This window comes from Pan paniscus, chromosome 6 (assembly GCF_029289425.2).
Source record: "Pan paniscus chromosome 6, NHGRI_mPanPan1-v2.0_pri, whole genome shotgun sequence".
Taxonomy (NCBI): Eukaryota; Metazoa; Chordata; class Mammalia; order Primates; family Hominidae; genus Pan; species Pan paniscus.
In genome coordinates this window covers 42,503,919-42,520,069 of record NC_073255.2, presented here as the reverse complement: position 1 = coordinate 42,520,069, position 16,151 = coordinate 42,503,919, and the positions used below count along the sequence as shown (strand labels likewise).

Below are 16,151 nucleotides of genomic sequence, written 5' to 3'. Positions count from 1 at the left end.
GCTAGCACAATGGCTTACCCATAGTAGACACCAGTAAACATTTCACAGGCTCATTGATTTTAAATTTGGAAAGCACTTTTAGAAATTAGCTAGACCTGTGGTCCTTAACTATAATTGGATTTTGGACCACTTTGAAAATCAATCCGTGTTTTTCTTATTTAAAAAAAAAAAAAAAAAAAGCGCTGCCAGGCACAGTGGCTCATGTTTGTTATCCCAGTACTCTGAAAGCCAAGGCAGGAGGATCACTTGTGCCCAGGAGTTTGAGACTAACCTGGGCAACATGAGCAAGACCCTGTCTCTATTTAAAAAAAAAAAATTAATTAATTAGCCAGGTGTGGTGGCAAGTACCTGTAGTCTCAGCTACTGAGGAGGTTGAGATGAAAGGATCACTTGAGCCCCGGAGGTCAAGGCTGCAGTCAGTGAGCCATGATTGAGTCGCTAAACTCCAGCCTGGGCAACAGAGAGAAAGGCCCTGAAGAAAGAAAGAGAGAAAGAGAGAGAGAGAGAGAAAGAGAGAGAGAGATGGAGGGAGGGAGGGAAGAAGGCAGGAAGGAAGGCAGGCAGGCAGGCAGGCAGGAAGGAAGGAGGGAGGGAGAGAAACACACACACGCACAAAAGGAAGAAAAGAAAAACACACACTTACATTTTTGCATGCAATTTCAGAGGATTGGTGTATCAGTCTAAAGACCATCCAGGAACTCCCTTAGCTGAGCATCTCTTATCCAGTCTACAACTTCCATTTTATAATTGCTGAAAATCATTGCTAGAATAGTTGGAAAATTGTGTCCCCTAAGCCAAAGCTGGCTCACTTCTTGTTTTTGTACAGCCTGTGAGCTACGAATGGTTTTTATAGTTTTAAATGGTTATGTAAGTACCAATATATTAGCCTCAGTTCTACCTCTTGGCTTGCAAAACCTAAAATATTTACTATCAAGGCTTTTGTAGAAAAAGTTTGCCAACCCCTGGTCTGGAATCCTTAGACAATATTCCCCCAAATTATGCAGCCAATTACTAGAAAACAGAGGACTAGAGCTCACACCACCTGATTCCTCATCCATTGGTCTTCCCATTACTTCTATTGACTGATTAAAATCCTAATTAATTGATTTAAACCCAGTAAAACAGAAAACAAAGACATGTAATTCTGGAGTACTTAATAAGTAATTTCTCAGATAAGTAATTGTGCAGTTATGTAGAACGCTGAAGTCCAGAGAATTAAGTGACCTATCAAAAGTCATATAACAAATTTGTGAAAGAAACAAAATTAAATTTCTATATTCAAGTTAGGCATTACTGACTTATTGTTTAAAAACTTTGCATTATATTTCATTCCACATATTTGAAAAATATTACTTCTTGAAAGTAGAAAATACTGGTATAGAAAGTATTTTACTTAAAGTAAAATTATTTGAACAGATGTTGTTCTTTTTATTTATCTTATTTAAGAAGTTATTTTCAGATCCTTCCTGTTAAGTAGTACTTTAAAAGTGGGATGGAAAGAATTATAATTACCATTATTTCACATGTTATTTTGAATATACTTCTTTTAGAAATTTCTAAGTACCTGATTGCTTACAGATTGTTTCCTTCTATTAACTAGGGCTGCCTGAATAGTTTCAAACTCTATCTGAAAATAATGCAGTAATAGAGTTAAAGGATTTTCATAACAAAAGGAAATTAAGACATCACTTAAAAGATAAGCATTTGAATAATTATACACAAATTCAATAGTGCCAACTGCTCTAAAAAATTCTATGATATGTTTAGCTGGTTTTTTGACAGAGAGATTCTGAAATCATTTTTGTTCATATTTACCAATAAATATCAGGTTTTACTTTCAGAGCAGCATATCCTAAGCAGTAAGAATAGAACAATTCTTTCTATAAAGGATGAGTTGTGGTCAGAGAATAAGCTTGCTTTTTACAGCAGAACCATTTGAAGATTCTGAATTAGGACTATGCCAACAAATTAAGTGTGCTTTATTTCTATAGCACTTTCATTCATGTCTCCCCAAACCTAAGTCGTCTGTACTTACCTTGAAAATCCAGATTTCTCAGTGATGGCTACAGAGATGGGCCACATGTCTGCCTTCCAAATAGGATTCTGTTTCAACAGCAGGGCAGCTGGGGCATTTCCACGCTCTGCATGCATTTGCAAAGGCTCTGGACAGCTCACCAAGCAAAAGGAAGTGAATGTGTTCTAAGTTCCTCAGAATGTCAACAGACCATAAAACCTCAAAACCATTTGAAACACAATAGTCTTGAAAAACCAACTCTTAAACATGAGTAGTCCAGGTTGCAAACTACAGAGAGGCCAATTGTCAAGAAATATTTATGAAGGATTGATGACTACGATGAATCAAGTTTTTAAAATGTTATTCAAACTAAATTTTGTAGAGAATGGGGAACAAAGTGACATTATCAAAAACGAAAAGGGAAGGTAAACTGTGTATTGTTCTTCTGGTGAAGGAATATGTGTAATATTTCCTTTCAGTAAGGAGAAAATTTCCAGAGTTGCTCTATATCTCACTGGTAACTTAGGGCTCCCACTTTTATAATTGTGTTAATTAGCTGTCACTGATAAATGGCATTGACTGGGATATGGCACTATAATTATGTCATTTAATTAGAATTAAGAGAGAAAATATTTAAAATCAGAGTGTGCTATAGGGGCAGGGGAGGGGAGTAAATCGTCACAGCTTAACTTTTTAGACTGTCAACATTATCTCCAGAAGAAGCTGCCCACACAGTAGTAGAAATGCACTGCAAGTATTGAAAAAAAAAATCATCAGTTCCTCAAACTGCTTGAACTTTTCTACCATTTGATGACCACTCTATAAATTAGGATTTTATAAACTTTCTAATTATGTAAATTGGTGGTCCCCAACCTTTTTTGGCACCAGGGAAAGGTTTCATGGAAGACAATTTTTCCACAGACGGGGTGGGGATGTTTTCTGGATGATTCAAGCACATTACATTTATTGCACACTTTATTTCAATTGTTATTACATGATAATATATAATGGAATAATTATACAACTCATCATAATGTAGAATCAGTGGAAGCCCTGAGGTTGTTTTTCTGCAACTAGATGGTCCCATTTGGGGGTGATGGAAGACAGTGACAGATCATCAGACATTAGATTCTCATAAGGAACACTGCAACCTAGATCCCTAGCATGGACAATTCAACAATAAGGTTCATGCTCCCATGAGAATCTAATGCCGCTGCTGATCTAACAGGAGGTGGAGCTCAGGCAGTAATGCAAGTGATGGGGAGCAGCTGTAAATATAGACGAAACTTTGCTGGCTCACTCGTGCACTGCTCCGCTCCTGTGCAGCCCAGTTCCTAACAGGCCACGAACCACTGCTGGTCTGTGGCCCAGGGGTTGAGAACTCCTGATGTAGACAGCATGATAATATTATATAGAAATTGGTCAGTTAAAAAGTACTAATTTATTAAATATCAACATTTTCAACATTCCCCTATTTTTAAAATCCATTGTGACATTTCACTATTTCAAAAAGAAATTTTAAAAGGCATCAAAATGATACTGGCCCTGGGTTCTTTCTATTTTAAGGTCCCTAAGTAGAATGATAACTTTGGTAATTTGGGGTGATTCCTGGTATTCTTTACAATGCTAAAACACTCATTATTTTTGGCGAAATTTTTGCAGTTCTGTTTTCATCAGTATTCACATTTCTTACTCCAAACATAATGTTCTAAGTGCTTCCAACTTTGTTTCTTAGTTTGAAGAGAAGGCCTCTGCATCAGGAAACTCTTCAATTTCAGCAGATGTGTGTTCTTTCTGCCATATGAGTTAAAATGCTACCTGCTTCAAAATAACTCATGCTAGAGATATTTCAAGCTTTATTAGTTGTAGAGAAGATTGTTGCTGACAAACCCTCCTGCTGAGAGCAGCTTACAAAAATGAACAGAATGCAAAACCTATAAGTTTGAAGGCTTCAGAAAGCTGCCCAGGCAATGAGAGCTTGAAGAAATAAAATCCCCAGAAGACAGGAAGTACAAATCAGTGAATCTGATTTTCAACTCCTGAGTACTTTTTACTCAAGGCACTGCTGATTTGAAACTGGACACGGAGAGGTGAAGAAACAGGTGAAATACAGTGGCTAAGATGCTCAGAAGTTAAGGAAATCTAGTTTAAGAAGCAAACAGAGACCACCAAGGAGGTGGTGCCCTTATAATTACCTCAAATTTTCAGTTAGGACCCCTGAAGGGCTACACCCTAGGAGACAGCATGTGCTAAAAATATTGTACCATCACAAAGTGGGAGCCCAATTTCAAATCACCTAAATTGCTTAATTAGGTAGACAATCACTGAATAGATAGGAGATTTGCCATCGTCATAACGACCTCCTCACACACATCAAGCAAAAGTAAATACTCTCTGGAGGACGATAACACTAACCAGATCAATGAATTGACTCTCAAACTTTTTAAACACAATGTCCAAATTTCAATAACTATTAAAAGCCATGTCTGAAGATAAGTCTAGAAAAACAGACCATGAAAATAAACAGAAAATAGAAACAAATGCACAAGGGCATTCAGAATTGATTGGTTTTAAAATAGCTGTAATCAATTGTTTGAAGAGAGTACACAAAATATAGAAAATTTACACTAGAGAATTTTTTTAATAAAATAGAAATTCTGAAACTGAAAAATAAAACAACTAAAGTTACTTAACTGATGAAGACTAATAGAAGATTAGACACAGAGGATGATGGAATTGAAATATAGGTCAGTAGAAAGTAGCAGATTGGGCTGGGCATGGTGGCTCACACCTGTAATCCCAGCACTTTGGGAGGCCAAGGCAGGTGGATCACCTGAGGTCAGGAGTTCAAGACCAGCCTGGCCAACATGGTGAAACCCTGTCTTTACTAAAAATACAAAAATTAGCTGGACATAGTGGTGGGTGCCTGTAATCCCAGCTACCAGGGAGGCCAAGGCAGGAGAATCGCTTGATCCCAGGAGGTAGAGGTTGCAATGAGCTGAGATCACGCCATTGCACTCCAGCCTGGGTGACAAGCACAAAACTCAGTCTCAAAAAAAAAAGAAAAAGAAAAAAAAGAAATACCAGATTGAATAATGGCAACAAAAAAAGATAAAAATTATATAAAATCACACAAAAGTCATGAAAGACATAGGGCAAAGTTTTAACATGCCTATAATGTTGCTCTGGAAAGAAACAAGAGGAAGAATTTGGAAGAAATGATATTTTAAAGGGCAATACATTTTTTTAAAAAATCATAATAAAAAAAGACATAGACTCAAGAAGCACTATGAATCCCAAAGAGAATAGAAACAACAACAAAAACTCTACCAAGGTCCAATATATGAAATAAAAAAATGAAGAAAGGAATTTTAAAATTATGTTACAGGAGAAGCTGAGATGATAGGATTGCTTTCAGCCAGGAGTTTGAGACCAGCCTAAGCAACATAGTGAGACCTCCATCTCTAAAGAAAAAACAAAAACAAAACTTAAAATCTGTTTGGAGGCAAAAAACTTTGAAGTGTGCAACAATAAGATTGAAGACAGCCTTTTCAACAACAGCAATGGAACCCAAAGGAAATGGAACAACATCTTCAAAATTGTAAAAGAAAATAACTGCTAATTTAGAGTTCTTTATGCAATAAGAATATCCATCATCTTGATGACAAAATAATATTTTCAGACAAACTGAAACTATGATGATTTGTAACCCACCAACATGAACTAAGGGAAATGCTAAAAGGAGTGATTCCAAAAGTGCAAAGGCAATCCCAGGTGAGAGCCAGAACTGCACAAAGAAACCAAGAGCAATAGAAAGAGCAAATGTGTGGGTAAACCTATGTACATATCGAAGATTTACAATAACAATAGTAATCACCTGACAGGATTTGAAATATAGGTAGAGTCAAAATTCATGACAATAATGGGATGAAGCATGGAGAGATATAAATTGAATTCAAGTGTTCTAAAATCTTTGCATCTTCTTGAAGGTGGTAAAAGTACTAATTAATATTAGACTTTAATCAATCAAGAATGTTCACCATCATCTTTGGAATAGTGACTAAAAAATAACAACAAAATTAGCAAGATAAAACAGGAAAAAATGGAATGAAGAGATATTATCCAAAAAAAATGCCAAAAAGTACAGAAAAGACATATAGAATGAATAGATAAGTAGAAAACAAAGAGTAAGAGAGCAAATTTAAAACCCCAAATTTGATGATAATAATATGTAAATGCACTGAGCACTTACCAGATTAGACTTTAAGGCAAGAAACATTATTGGCAACAAAGAGAGGTAATTTCATAATAAAAGTTGTCAATCTTTCTAAAACATTACAATTCTGAATTTGTTGCAGTTTTAGTCTCAAATATGTGAAGCAAAACAATGACATGACGAAAGGGAAAATGGACAAAGAGAAGATTTTAACAAACCTCTCTGTGATACAACAAGCAGACAAAAATTCAATGTGAATATAGTACACTTGAACAAGGCAATCAATAAACTTGACCTAATTCATGTTCCTTATACTCAGCAAATGCAGAATTCACATCACATGAACAAACTCAATTAACCCAATGGTAGATATAAAGCAAATATAACAAATATAATAAGACTGAAACTATACAGAGTATATTTTCTGATAAAAGGCACAATTAGGCTAGAAATCAGTAACAAAAAGATAATGTTAAAACCTTTATATGTTTGAAAAGTACTCAATATACTTCTAAATAAATCACAAGCTAAAATGTGAGTATGAATGAAAATTAGGAAATACTGTTATTTGAATGATAATGAAAATTCAACTTATAAAAACTTTAATATTACAATTAAGGTCATATTTAAATGCATATAGTAGAGGTGGAAAGGTGAAATGAATGAAACTCGAGGTAAGCAGCAAGAAATAAGAAAAATAAGCAGAAGTCAATGAAAGATAAAACAAATATATAAAAGAGAAAATAAATCTACAAGTTCATTCTTTTAAAGACTAATAAATTCAACAAATCTCTAGAAAAATAGAGAAAAAAAGAAAGAAGGCACAAAATCCAAGTATCAAGATTTTTTTGAAGAAGGGGCTTAACTACACAACCCTCAGGTAATAAAATGCTAACAAAAAGATATCATAACAGTTTTAGAGCAATGATTTCAATAAAATGGTGAAATAATTTTAAAAGCCATAATTTATATACTATACTGCCACATGAAGAAATATATAATACAAATAGTTAATATCTAGTAAAAGAAATGAAATCTGTAACTACAACCCTTTGAAAACAAATTTCCAGTCCTAATGATTTTATGTGAATTCTTCTAAACATTTAGAAATAACATCAATTTTACATATATTATTCCAGAGCACAGAAAAAAAAGAAAGATTTCTAACTCACGTTTTGAGGTTATCGTAACTTTGATAGCAAAATCCAGTGAGGAAATTATAATAAAGGACCTAAGCAAAGTCTACTCTGATTTATATGGACACAAAACTCATAAACAAAATATTAGCAAATAAAATCTAGTGATACATATATATAAATTATAGCTGGGCATGGTGGCTCAAGTCTGTAATGCCAGCATTTTGGGAGGTCAAAGCAAGAGCCCAGGAGTTCAACACTGCAGTGAACTATGATCAAGTCACTGCACTACAGCCTGAGCAACAGAATGAGACCTGCCTCAGAAAACACAGACACACACACACACACACACACACACACACACACACACTAAGTCATGGCATTATGGTCAGGCGAGAATTATTCCAAGAAGACAACACATGTAAAAATCAGTGAGTGCAATTCACCACCTAGGCAAAATAGAGGAGAAAAATCACAGGATCTTCTCAAACAGAGGCAGAAAAATCGCGATAAAATTCAACATCCATCCGTGATTTTTTAAAAGGCACCTACAAATGAAGAATAGATGGATACATACAAAATCCTACAGCAAACGACCTGCTTTAATGGGAAAATATTGAATGCTTTCCTCCTGGTAGCAAGTATAAGTCAAGGATGCCATCTGTTGCCACTCTTACTAAAGATGTTTTATTGGATCCTAACAGAATGCAGTGAGGCAAAATAATTAATAAAAGGTATAAATATTGGAAAGAAAGAAATAACACAATCTTTATTTCCAAGGGACATTATTTTATACATATAAAATACAGATACTCCATAGATAGACTGATAGAATAAATTTGTTAACTATTGCAAAGCCAAAAGTTACATATTAATTTTCAAAAATCAATTGCATTTCACACTTGCAACAAAGAAGCAAATAATACAATTTTTTAAAATAATACCATTTTAATTAGCATCAAAATGAAAAAACTTCAATGCCTAGGACTAAATTTAACAGTAGATAAGCAAGTCTTCAATGTAGAATAATATAAAATATTGAGAGAAATTAACAAAGATCTCAATGGGTGGAAGACTATGCATTACTTTCACATAAAAAGGTTCAATATTGTGAAGATAGCAGTGCTTCCCCAAAACTACCTATGTTCAATATATTCCTAATAAAAATCCAAATAAATGATTTTGTGAAAATTAACAAGTAAATCCAAAAATTTATATGGCAATGTAAAGCGCCCTAAATGTCCAAGAAAATGGAAGAAAATGAAAATATTTGAAAGACTGAATTACCAGATACCAAGATTTATTTTAAAGCTAAAATTATTAAAACTGCATGGTATTAGCACAATCATAAAGAAGTATAGTATAGAGTCCAGCAAATGATCCACATGCATAGATGAACACTTATTTACAAAAACGGTGGCAATGTAAAGCAGTGGGGAAGAAGAAAAGAAGAAAGAGGGAAAGAAAGAAAGGGAGAGAGGGAGGGAGAGAAGGAAGGAAGGAAGTCTTTTTAATAAATGATGTTGGGTCGATTAAACATTCAAATCAGGGGGAAAAGTGAATCTTGAGTTTCTACCTCACATTATTTGCAAAAAATCAGTTCCAGATAGATTGTTGACCTAAATGTGAAAAGTGAGACAATAAGGCTTCTAGAAGATAACAAAGATTATCTTCTTGACCTTGGAGTATAGGAAAAATTTTTTAAGAGTACAAAACTCACTAATCACTAAAAAGGAGACTGAGTCAAACTACTTTAAAATAAGACTTTATACTCATCAAAAATATCAAGACAGTAAAAAGAGAAACCATGGAATGAAAGCAGATATTTGTAGTTCATATAACTGACCAAAGATTCATATCAAATATGTATAAATGAGAAAAAAGATAGATAATATAATAAAATTAGTACATACAAAATACCTGGATAAGCAATTTGCAAAAGAAGGTTTTCTCATAAGTACAGGCGATGTTACTCATCTAAATTAGTCACTTGGTAAACGATAATTAAAAACAGCCATGGAATACCACTAAATATATACCAAATGGCTAAAATTAAAAAGACCACAATACCAAGTATTGAGGAGGATGTGGAGCAAATAGAATTTGCATACGCTGCTAGTGGTACAGCTAAAGCTTTACTTCTCAAGCTCAACATTCCTTTGTCTCATGATCCAGCAATTTCATTATTAGATATGTACCCAACAGAAAATGCATATGTATATGTGTCAAAAATACTACAAGAATGTTCGTAACAGAAAAAAGCACAGTAGTCAAAATCTGGAAATAATCCTTGATGTGGCTTAACAATAAAATGTATTCTTTTTTAAAAAAATATGGACGTGTAGTTGCTCTTTAACAATGAAAATGAATGAAATAATGTTACATGCAAAAACATAGATGCATTTCACAAACATAGTATTGAGAAAAGAAGCCAAAAACAAAGAATTCACTGTGTGGTTACATTTATATGAAGTTTAAATACAGGGAAAACTGATCTATGATGTTGCAAGTCCTGCCGGTGGTTACCACTGAAGGCATGGGAGGAGTGGGAGCAATTAGGGGAAGAAGGGGTACTTCCCTGCTATCTCTTGATCTGGGTGGCGAGCACTCAAATGTGCTGACATTGTGATAACTCATCTGGTTGCACTCTGTGATTTGTGCATTTTTCTATGTAAACAATATACTTAAATAATAAAAGTTCATTTTTAAATGTTCCACACTAAAAATTTACTGGTACAGGTGATTTGATACTAATTATTTTCACAGTTCCATTATTATTATCGTTATTATTTTATGATGGAGTTTTCGCTCTTGTTGCCCAGGCTGGAGTGCGATGGCGCGATCTGGGCTCACTGCAACCTCCACCTCCTGGGTTCAAGTGATTCTCCTGCCTCAGCCTCCATAGTAGCTAGGATTACAGGCGCGTGCCACTGCACCTGGCTAATTTTTGTATTTTTAGTAAAGACAGGGTTTCACCACCTTAGCCAGGCTGGTCTCGAACTCCTGACCTTGTGATCCACCCGCCTCAGCCCACAGTTCTATTATTTCTAAATAATGATTCAGCCAACATTCTGTTTTCTCACATGAAGCTTCACATTAAGTGTCCTCCTTTTCTGAATTACCTGCATGCTACAGTTCATTTTCCTGGGAACAATGCTAAAACATCCTCTTCCTCACTTTGAAATATATTTGTCCAATGCTTTATCTCATTGAAATAAATGCCAGAACAATTAGTTCCAAATCCATATTTAGAGCTCATTTAGAACAAATTTGCATATGGCATTTGTGAGCTTCCAGCTCTCACCTATTAAATCAACGTGCAAAGTAAACTCTGGTTGAACTCTGCTGCAGATCTTCAAAATTTTCTGAATCACCTAAAAAGGATGATTTCCATTATTGGGACTCCACACAAAAAAGAGGGTGGTGATAACATGCCAAATATTTAAAGAGCAAAGGAGGGATCTGTGAAGCACAGAATCTCAGTGTTCAGAACTACTCACTGATACTGGAGATACCCCTCCAAGTACCATCCAGTCTCTAGTTGTTCATCTTCTGACAGCTCTGGCATTTAAAGTTATTTATTACTTACAAACTGAAATGTTTCCTTATACTAACGACCCACATTTTAAATTCCCATCTTATAGCCAAGGAGAAAAAAAGTTTAATCCCTTTTCTCCCTGACAGCCCTGCAAGTACTGAATGTTGATTGTCTTGTACGGTCTGAGTCTTCCCTTCTCCGTGTCTGGAACTGTGATCTTCTAAAGCAATATTCACATGATGTGGTTTTGAGTTCCTCCATTCTCCCAGCCACTCTGTTTACAACATCCTTCAGTTTCCATAAGTTCCTCTTTCTTAAAGTGTTCATCCAGAACTGTACTAAATGCCTTCAGTGTGCTCCGATTTGTGAAATAAAATTTCTCTCCTCTTATGTGGTGCTTTAAGAACTGCCTTCAAGCACAGCTTTCACCATCCTGTGATTTGGGACCCAGGAGAAGGACCTTTTATCAATCATTATTAAACTTTAGTTTGCTCCTGCCTTCTTCAGGACTTTTTAGATCCTAAGTCTGACCACTCACCTCATTCAAGATGTGAAAAACTGTCCAAAACAACAGACCTGAGGTACGAGTCCTCCACCAGCTACCTGATAGCCTCCAGTTGGGCACCAGTTCATTCACGAGTGTCCTTTGCCTGGAGGTATTCTCCAAGTATCATACAGGCTGTGTTTCTGTAAGGTCAACATAGCCAGCAGCGGCCTTGCCAAATGCCTCGCTGAAAACCACATACCTGTGACTAATGAATATTGTCCATCTTCGTTCTGATAACCTGTCCAAAATATCCCTTTTGCAACTGAGCTTTCCAGCCATGTGAATTAGGATGTAGATGCTGCATTCACAGTAGTACAAGAGATTTGGAAGTTCATCTGCACTCAATTCCTCCCCTTCATCTAGTAAACTGAGTGCCTGGAGAAAGACTACATAGACTTTCTGAGCGTCATTTTGCTAATTACAACAGTGGGGTAATTGCCTATATCTCTATTATAGATTTTTTGAAAATTTCTTTGTTTTACAATTTGGTGACCTTTGTTTAAAGCAGTATTTTCTCTTTAATGTGTTCAACAAATTTCAAACTTCACACTTCAGAATGATCTGAAACAGGCCACCAAACATCCCCACCAGTGCAGAGGCAAAGGTTCTTACCATTTAATGCATTCAGATACTATATTTAGTTGTAGAAACCTTTGTCACCTGTAAAGAAATATTGTGAAAAGAAATAGTGATATCATGAAGATGACGAAGATGATGATGATGATGATGATGATATCCTGGCTTCCACCCTGAAGTCTACACCTGGAAGACTTCTGATGTTGGAATAACTTATGTCACTTGCTTGGCTTCTCAGAGTATGAGAAATTGTATTTATACTCATGTCAGGATATTACAAGGTATTTTAGGGCAGTTGCTAGGGTGACAAACATATTTTATGGGGAATATGAATGCACCTCAAATCTGTACTTCATCTTAGCAAAGGACTAGATTCAAGTCGTGTGTAATTCTCAGGAAACAGAGTTACAGAGTATCATTTTTAAAGCAGAATGTGTTTTTCCAGAAACAGAGCAGCAGGCCCTGCTCTGTGGGAGAGAATACCCCTATAAATAGAGAAGAAATCTAATGGTATTTTGTCTTAGGCAGGAAGGCTTAGAATATCAGGGCAGAATTTCAGTTTTTAATGTATTTATTCATCAATAAGTTTCAAACACACACATGTACACATATCAAATAGATCTAGTAACTGAATCACCAAACAAGAGCTTTTATTCCAGGCTAAGCCCAGTCAGCCCCCATTTATGAGCTTCAGGCATCCTAGCCACGTTTACTGGAATAGTCTCCGACCTTTTCTTTTGACCTTAAACCTTAACTTCTTGCCTCATTGCCTACATTAGTCAGGGTTCTCTAGAGGGACAGAACTAATAAGATAGATGTATATATGAAGGGGAGTTTATTAAGGAGTATTGACTCACACGGTCACAAGGTGAGGTCCCACAATAGGCTGTCTGCAAGCTGAGGAGCAAGGAAGCCAGTCCGAGTCCCAAAACCTCAAAAGTAGAGAAGCCCACAATGCAGCCTTCAGTCTGTGGTCAAAGGTCCAAGAGTCCCAAAGCTGAAGAGTTTGGAGTCCGATGTTCACGGGCAGGAAGCATCTAGCATGGGAGAAAGATGGAGGCTGGAAGACTCAACCAGTCTAGTCTTTCCATGTTCTTCTGTCTGCTTTTATTCTGGCCATGCTGGCAGCTGATTAGATGGTGCCCACCCAGACTGAGGGTGGGTCTGCCTCTCCCAGTCCACTGACTCAAATGTTAATCTCCTTTGACAACACCCTCACAGACCCACCAAGGAACAATACTTTGCATCCTTCAGTCCAATCAAGTCGACACTCAATATTAATCATCACACTGCCAAGCATACATTTACTCAGCTCTTGACAGTTTAGCCTTAATTCCTTTTAGTGGCCCTGGGCTGCACCCTGGACTTGAAGGTAGATTTAGCTTCTTCAGTTCCAGGCAATCTCTCTCTCTGATGGAGTCCCGGCTTGGAACTCATCATCAATGATAGTTTTAACACTCACTCATTCCCTGAGAGGTTCAAAGAGAATGGCCAGCTCTTGCTTGAGAAAGATAAGAAACAGTTACACTGTGTCTTCACCTTAGTGGCTTTAAAAGAGTTTTACTCTCTTTAAAAAAAAAAAAAAAAATTCTGTGGCTTACTGTTTACTTAACATCCTTCTCTTAATCCTTTATTTTGGTCCCTGAATCTTCAGAGTGTATTTCCTCCAAGGATGACTTTATCAATTCATTCAAAAATGCTTATTACACCAGGCATTGTACTTAACAGCGTAGGTCCAGAAGCTGCCTGTTAGTTTGATTCTGCCTTTGCTAGGTAACGTGTCATCTGCTTGTGCAATGTCACTCAACAGCCTCCTTGCATTTGCCAGCACTCCATTAGACATAGTCTCTTTGCCTTTGAATTCCTTCACCTTTATGCACCAGTCTCCCTCTCACACACTCTCACTTTCACTACCATTTCAACTTGCACATCGAAACCTTAAATTATCTACCATAATAAACTCAGTTGTTAGATTCGATATCCATATTTTGTATACAGTTCAACAGAAAGGTGGGTCTATGAAATTAGGAACTATGATTTATCTATTTCCCTATGTTATCCTAATTTCATAGGGAATATCTGGATTATCCTAATTTCATAGGGAATTTTCTATGAAATTAGGAACGATGATTTATCTATTACTGCTTCACCAGCACTTAGCACAGTGGCACCAAACACACTGTCTGTGCTCACATGTTTGCTTAGTGGGCGGATGGACAGATGCTTACTTTGTGCCAGGCAGACAGTAAGAATTTCATAATTTTTTAATATTATCCCCACAACAATTTCATGAGGGTAGGAATCATCAGTTTCGTTTTATAGATAGGGAAGCAAACTAGAAATATTGTGGTAATTTGCTCAAGGCCATTATTAACAAATACTATTATTACTTGGTATTATGTTAGTCAGATTTGCATTTATGATATTTATAATCCTATTGCTAGCATTTATTGGATACTTATGCCTTCAACAAATATTTTCTTCCTATTATCTTACAGAGTCCTCAGGCAACCCTGCAAGATAGTACAATTATTACATTCATTGTATGTATTCTCTACGTGCAGGACAATCTAAATGAGAGCTGTTAAATGCGATCTTTTCACTTACTCACACTTCTCTCTCCATGGCCAACCCAGGAAATGGAGCATACAAAAAAAACTTCTGCTTTCCTAGAAACAGCATTACCTAAAGAAAATTAAATCAGTTTACATCTACAGTTGCTCCTCTGGTTCTCCATTACCAGAAAGTCATCAGGATCACTAAATTGTCATCACTAAATCAATTTGAAACTTCATCTTCCATTATTGATAGGGACCAGGATGGAACCGCAGGTTTTGACATGCTTTGATATTATTAAATATATGTATTTGTTTTTTCTTACACATCATATCAGTTAAATAAGAAATAAAACTGTGGTGTGTTTTATGATAGGAAAACTCAACTATGAATCAGGTTTGTCTAATTTCCTCATTCTTCATTTAAATGTACTCTACCATCAAGTCAATATATCTATCAATTGTTTTCAGGTATTGAATCTTTCCTAGTCTTCTATTTCCTTCTCTTCATCTACAGAAACTACAGTAAGTACCAAACACCATGAACCAAAAGTTGACACAAGGATGAAATTTCCTCTATATTGACATTTTTGGAAAACACAGCTATCGCTCACCCAGGGATTTTCCCACTTCCTTTCAAATGGGATGTCAATTTTGTTTGGTTGGCAAAGTGCCCAGCTCTGGTGGATCTATTCTCAGCCAATAAACTTTTAGCCAGCCTTGGTGATGCACATCCTCCTTGCTGGTGATTGGTCTAAAGATGGGAATATGACGCAGGCACAGCCACTGGAGGTTCCTGAGAAAGACTTTGCTCTCCTATTTTTTAGGGGGTTAGCAGGGAGATAACAAAGACACCTGTCCTTTCTTTTTGAAACTGAGTTGAATGAGAACAAGCTTCCATAGCTGTACCCATGCAGGGGGTACTTCTAAGAACAAGTACCCAACATGCTGAGGTTGGCATACTGGATTATTAAAGAGCTGGGTCTTTGGCATCTGTCCAGGCACTGCACAAAACCCCTGTTCCTCCATGTATTCTAAAAATTCTTGTAATATAAGATAATTTAATGCCTGTAACTTTTGTCATATTTAGTTAAGCTTTCCATTTCTTTAAGTGCAAAAAAAAAATCCCTAACTTAATCAATATATGTTACTAGTTGCAACTGAAGAGAAAAAGAGACCATTTGCATCCTTAAGAGACAATTTAACTGTGCTGCCAGCAGCCAGAGCTAACATGTGTCATGTCCCTCTGTCAACTTGGCCAAGTTGACAAACCACAATTTCTTCATGAAAAAAAAAAAACACACAGGAATATAATACTTACCTCACCTGATTACTGTGAAAAGAAAATGTACATGACACATACCTGATATATAACTAGTGTCAGGTAACTGATAAATACAAGTTTCTGTGATTTCTTTAGAATTATCTCAGTGGGTGATGAAGTATTGCTGAGTAATTGATTGTTCTTTTTGCACTTAACTGATATTTTTTGTATGACAAAGGCTACAGGAAAGGCAGGAAAATCCTCTCTCTCCATATTTCCAGAAACCCCTCTGAAGAGCTTTTTTC

General features: G+C 36.1%; 2 protein-coding genes across 6 annotated transcripts in view; both read right to left on the bottom strand.

Annotated features, from left to right (window-relative positions):
- Positions 1-13,000, bottom strand: part of LOC100968685 (probable G-protein coupled receptor 141) — a 70,955-nt gene extending 57,955 nt beyond the window's left edge. For 2 of the 5 annotated variants that reach the window (XM_055115858.2, XM_034963952.3), the window contains exon 1: positions 2,036-2,280. The gene's annotated coding sequence lies outside the window, so the exon portion shown is untranslated. Of the gene's footprint in view, positions 1-348; positions 1,172-2,035; positions 2,281-12,884 lie in introns of those variants that run through there. The other 3 variants (XM_055115857.2, XM_055115856.2, XM_034963951.3) reach the window with 3 other exon arrangements.
- Positions 1-16,151, bottom strand: part of NME8 (NME/NM23 family member 8) — a 406,785-nt gene that overhangs the window by 213,261 nt on the left and 177,373 nt on the right. The window contains exon 2 of the mRNA XM_055115852.3: positions 12,885-13,064. The gene's annotated coding sequence lies outside the window, so the exon portion shown is untranslated. The remainder of the gene's footprint in view (positions 1-12,884; positions 13,065-16,151) is intronic.